The 6,000-nt window shown below is 44.5% G+C and overlaps 1 protein-coding gene across 1 annotated transcript in view; it reads right to left on the minus strand.

Moving 5' to 3' along the window:
• Positions 1 to 4,097: 4,097 nt before the first annotated feature.
• zgc:158376 (uncharacterized protein LOC100101643 homolog) overlaps positions 4,098 to 6,000 on the minus strand; it is a 27,843-nt gene continuing 25,940 nt past the window's right edge. The window contains exon 11 of the mRNA XM_034538906.1: positions 4,098 to 6,000. This exon is cut by the window's right edge and continues 799 nt beyond it. The gene's annotated coding sequence lies outside the window, so the exon portion shown is untranslated.

Raw genomic sequence — 6,000 nt, forward strand, 5'->3', positions numbered from 1 at the left:
CCTTTGCTCCGTGTCCTGTGGTGGTACTAATACCTTTGCTCCTTGTCCTGTGGTACTAATACCTTTGCTCAGTGTCCTGTGGTGGTACTAATACCTTTGCTCAGTGTCCTGTGGTACTAATACCTTTGCTCAGTGTCCTGTGGTACTAATACCTTTGCTCAGTGTCCTGTGGTGGTACTAATACCTTTGCTCCGTGTCCTGTGGTACTAATACCTTTGCTCCGTGTCCTGTGGTGGTACTAATACCTTTGCTCCGTGTCCTGTGGTACTAATACCTTTGCTCCATGTCCTGTGGTACTAATACCTTTGCTCCGTGTCCTGTGGTACTAATACCTTTGCTCAGTGTCCTGTGGTACTAATACCTTTGCTCCGTGTCCTGTGGTACTAATACCTTTGCTCCGTGTCCTGTGGTACTAATACCTTTGCTCCGTGTCCTGTGGTGGTACTAATACCTTTGCTCCGTGTCCTGTGGTACTAATACCTTTGCTCCGTGTCCTGTGGTACTAATACCTTTGCTCCGTGTATTGTGGTGGTACTAATACCTTTGCTCCGTGTCCTGTGGTACTAATACCTTTGCTCAGTGTCCTGTGGTACTAATACCTTTGCTCAGTGTCCTGTGGTGGTACTAATACCTTTGCTCCGTGTCCTGTGGTGGTACTAATACCTTTGCTCCTTGTCCTGTGGTACTAATACCTTTGCTCAGTGTCCTGTGGTGGTACTAATACCTTTGCTCCGTGTCCTGTGGTACTAATACCTTTGCTCAGTGTCCTGTGGTGGTACTAATACCTTTGCTCCGTGTCCTGTGGTGGTACTAATACCTTTGCTCCTTGTCCTGTGGTACTAATACCTTTGCTCAGTGTCCTGTGGTACTAATACCTTTGCTCCTTGTCCTGTGGTACTAATACCTTTGCTCAGTGTCCTGTGGTACTAATACCTTTGCTCCGTGTCCTGTGGTACTAATACCTTTGCTCCGTGTCCTGTGGTACTAATACCTTTGCTCAGTGTCCTGTGGTGGTACTAATACCTTTGCTCCTTGTCCTGTGGTGGTACTAATACCTTTGCTCAGTGTCCTGTGGTGGTACTAATACCTTTGCTCCGTGTCCTGTGGTACTAATACCTTTGCTCCTTGTCCTGTGGTGGTACTAATACCTTTGTTCAGTGTCCTGTGGTACTAATACCTTTGCTCCTTGTCCTGTGGTACTAATACCTTTGCTCAGTGTCCTGTGGTACTAATACCTTTGCTCCGTGTCCTGTGGTACTAATACCTTTGCTCCGTGTCCTGTGGTACTAATACCTTTGCTCAGTGTCCTGTGGTGGTACTAATACCTTTGCTCCTTGTCCTGTGGTGGTACTAATACCTTTGCTCAGTGTCCTGTGGTGGTACTAATACCTTTGCTCAGTGTCCTGTGGTGGTACTAATACCTTTGCTCCGTGTCCTGTGGTACTAATACCTTTGCTCAGTGTCCTGTGGTGGTACTAATACCTTTGCTCCGTGTCCTGTGGTGGTACTAATACCTTTGCTCAGTGTCCTGTGGTGGTACTAATACCTTTGCTCCTTGTCCTGTGGTGGTACTAATACCTTTGCTCAGTGTCCTGTGGTGGTACTAATACCTTTGCTCAGTGTCCTGTGGTACTAATACCTTTGCTCAGTGTCCTGTGGTGGTACTAATACCTTTGCTCCGTGTCCTGTGGTACTAATACCTTTGCTCCGTGTCCTGTGGTGGTACTAATACCTTTGCTCCTTGTCCTGTGGTGGTACTAATACCTTTGCTCCGTGTCCTGTGGTACTAATACCTTTGCTCCTTGTCCTGTGGTGGTACTAATACCTTTGCTCCGTGTCCTGTGGTACTAATACCTTTGCTCCGTGTCCTGTGGTACTAATACCTTTGCTCCGTGTCCTGTGGTGGTACTAATACCTTTGCTCCGTGTCCTGTGGTACTAATACCTTTGCTCCGTGTCCTGTGGTACTAATACCTTTGCTCCGTGTCCTGTGGTGGTACTAATACCTTTGCTCCTTGTCCTGTGGTACTAATACCTTTGCTCCGTGTCCTGTGGTGGTACTAATACCTTTGCTCCTTGTCCTGTGGTACTAATACCTTTGCTCAGTGTCCTGTGGTGGTACTAATACCTTTGCTCCGTGTCCTGTGGTACTAATACCTTTGCTCAGTGTCCTGTGGTGGTACTAATACCTTTGCTCCGTGTCCTGTGGTGGTACTAATACCTTTGCTCCTTGTCCTGTGGTACTAATACCTTTGCTCCTTGTCCTGTGGTACTAATACCTTTGCTCAGTGTCCTGTGGTACTAATACCTTTGCTCCTTGTCCTGTGGTACTAATACCTTTGCTCAGTGTCCTGTGGTACTAATACCTTTGCTCCGTGTCCTGTGGTGGTACTAATACCTTTGCTCCTTGTCCTGTGGTGGTACTAATACCTTTGTTCAGTGTCCTGTGGTACTAATACCTTTGCTCCTTGTCCTGTGGTACTAATACCTTTGCTCAGTGTCCTGTGGTACTAATACCTTTGCTCCGTGTCCTGTGGTACTAATACCTTTGCTCCGTGTCCTGTGGTACTAATACCTTTGCTCAGTGTCCTGTGGTGGTACTAATACCTTTGCTCCTTGTCCTGTGGTGGTACTAATACCTTTGCTCAGTGTCCTGTGGTGGTACTAATACCTTTGCTCCTTGTCCTGTGGTACTAATACCTTTGCTCAGTGTCCTGTGGTACTAATACCTTTGCTCCGTGTCCTGTGGTGGTACTAATACCTTTGCTCCGTGTCCTGTGGTGGTACTAATACCTTTGCTCTTTGTCCTGTGGTACTAATACCTTTGCTCCGTGTCCTGTGGTGGTACTAATACCTTTGCTCAGTGTCCTGTGGTGGTACTAATACCTTTGCTCCTTGTCCTGTGGTGGTACTAATACCTTTGCTCAGTGTCCTGTGGTACTAATACCTTTGCTCAGTGTCCTGTGGTGGTACTAATACCTTTGCTCCGTGTCCTGTGGTACTAATACCTTTGCTCCGTGTCCTGTGGTACTAATACCTTTGCTCCGTGTCCTGTGGTACTAATACCTTTGCTCCGTGTCCTGTGGTGGTACTAATACCTTTGCTCCGTGTCCTGTGGTACTAATACCTTTGCTCCGTGTCCTGTGGTACTAATACCTTTGCTCCGTGTCCTGTGGTACTAATACCTTTGCTCCTTGTCCTGTGGTGGTACTAATACCTTTGCTCCGTGTCCTGTGGTACTAATACCTTTGCTCCGTGTCCTGTGGTACTAATACCTTTGCTCCGTGTCCTGTGGTACTAATACCTTTGCTCCGTGTCCTGTGGTGGTACTAATACCTTTGCTCCGTGTCCTGTGGTACTAATACCTTTGCTCCGTGTCCTGTGGTACTAATGCCTTTGCTCCGTGTCCTGTGGTACTAATACCTTTGCTCCGTGTCCTGTGGTACTAATACCTTTGCTCCGTGTCCTGTGGTACTAATACCTTTGCTCCGTGTCCTGTGGTACTAATACCTTTGCTCCGTGTCCTGTGGTGGTACTAATACCTTTGCTCCGTGTCCTGTGGTGGTACTAATACCTTTGCTCAGTGTCCTGTGGTGGTACTAATACCTTTGCTCAGTGTCCTGTGGTACTAATACCTTTGCTCCGTGTCCTGTGGTGGTACTAATACCTTTGCTCCGTGTCCTGTGGTACTAATACCTTTGCTCCGTGTCCTGTGGTACTAATACCTTTGCTCCGTGTCCTGTGGTGGTACTAATACCTTTGCTCCGTGTCCTGTGGTACTAATACCTTTGCTCCGTGTCCTGTGGTGGTACTAATACCTTTGCTCCGTGTCCTGTGGTACTAATACCTTTGCTCAGTGTCCTGTGGTGGTACTAATACCTTTGCTCAGTGTCCTGTGGTGGTACTAATACCTTTGCTCAGTGTCCTGTGGTGGTACTAATACCTTTGCTCCGTGTCCTGTGGTGGTACTAATACCTTTGCTCCGTGTCCTGTGGTGGTACTAATACCTTTGCTCAGTGTCCTGTGGTGGTACTAATACCTTTGCTCAGTGTCCTGTGGTGGTACTAATACCTTTATACTTCATGGACACACGCGAGGTAAAAAGCCATTGCTTCTTTATTAGTTTCATCTTACAGTAGTCTCTCGTACGTAGCTGCCTTGAGTTGCTCTTTTTCTGACTTTACTTTTTGTTCCAACGTCTTCCTCATTTTTTATCAACACAACAGAAGAGTCATGACAAAGTATTACAAAAATAAACAAGATAAAATGCCTCTTTTCCACAACAAAAACTACATTTGGCAAAAGGTGATGATGAAGATGAAGGTGATCCAGTGCATCTTTAAAACATCCATGAAGAAGACAGTCAGAACAGAGGTGAGACGTGTCTGGGCATCTGATTGGATGAGAGCTGTCAGGATTTGTCGTGCAATCAGATTTGATCTCCTCACTTGTTGCTAGGTGAAGTTTGAAGCTGCGCTATGAATCATTGATCCTCAAGTTACAATAAAAACCTAGTAAATCACAAACAGAATACAAAAAACATAAAAGCAGACCTTTTAAACTCTGGTGTGTTGATGGCACAACACAGCGTTTATGGCAATTTAATATTAAACTAATACTTTTTGTTTCATGGACAACCAGCGAGCTGTTTTACCTCCACTGCACTTTTAATAAAAAAACATTTAATCAAAATATCGTTTGTTTCTGACCAGCAACAAATAAATATTGATTATTCAAATGGTTTAGCCTGTTAACTAGCTATGAAGCTAACATGTAGCGAGACAGTATTAGCTAATGAACAAGAGAATGTTAGCACAATGTCCCAGATGGTGCTAGGGGGTGTTAGCTTGTTTCCCCAGCTTACTAACAAGCTAATCAATGAGCGAATTAAAAGAAAAGGTCTAACATTGGATGAACCACGAGAACTTCATCTTAATGAGCTAGCTAGTGTTAGCTAATGATTGCTAGCTGAAGACATAGTTCTTGCTTTTTTCAGACAATTCAAATTTGATGTTTACTTATTGCAGAGTTGAACAATAACATTAACATGCTAACATGATGCTAACATGTAGCAAGTCAGTATTGGCTTATCTAAACCAACCAATGAGCTAATTAACTTGTAGCTCTGAAATAAGTTAGCTTATTCAATTTAATTAGCATTAGAGCTAAATCATAATTAGCTTGCCGGCTAATGTTTGCTAGCCGGTGACTCAACCTAGTCTAAATTCTGTTTCACGTGTTGTTTGTTCAGTTTTTGGGAGAAAAGTGCAGCAGAGCTAACGCAACAGCTAATATGAAGTTAACATGCTAGCCAGTACAACTCTACGCTGACAAAACATTTATAGTCCACGATGTGTTTGGGCTGCTTCATTAGAAATTACATTATGAAACATGAAGAGAATAATATATAAATATATATATATATATATTTATATATACACACACACATATATTATAAGAACGTGAGTCTCAAAGCTAATAACTAATATCTCATTGGATGTTTCCTTTTATTCCATCTTATGGAGCAGAAACTGAATCAACCCAAACGTCATCTGAACGTCTTCATCGGGAGGAAGACAAGCAGGAATGTGAGTTATGGAGGCACAAAATAAATTAAGAACAAACTCCTGAGAAAACACGATCAATAACTTCCCAAAAGAACCTGATCACAGGCGTCATGAAGATGATGAACAGGGAAGGCCAACCAGGGAGAGAGAGAGAGAGAGATAGATATCTCTCCCTCCCTCACACACGCACGGTAAGCCTAGCTTAGCACAAAGAATGGGAGCAGAGGGACACTGCTAGCCTAGCTTAGCACAGAGAGTGGGAACAGAGGGACACTGCTAGCCTAGCTTAGCACAAAGAGTGGGAACAGAGGGACACTGCTAGCCTAGCTTAGCACAAAGAGTGGGAGCAGAGGGACACTGCTAGCCTAGCTTAGCAGCTGAGTCTCTAATGACAGCCAGCTTTGTGTCTCTGGGTTTTAATGGACTAATCAGTT

Source organism: Cyclopterus lumpus, chromosome 8 (assembly GCF_009769545.1).
Source record: "Cyclopterus lumpus isolate fCycLum1 chromosome 8, fCycLum1.pri, whole genome shotgun sequence".
In the NCBI taxonomy this organism is placed as follows: Eukaryota; Metazoa; Chordata; class Actinopteri; order Perciformes; family Cyclopteridae; genus Cyclopterus; species Cyclopterus lumpus.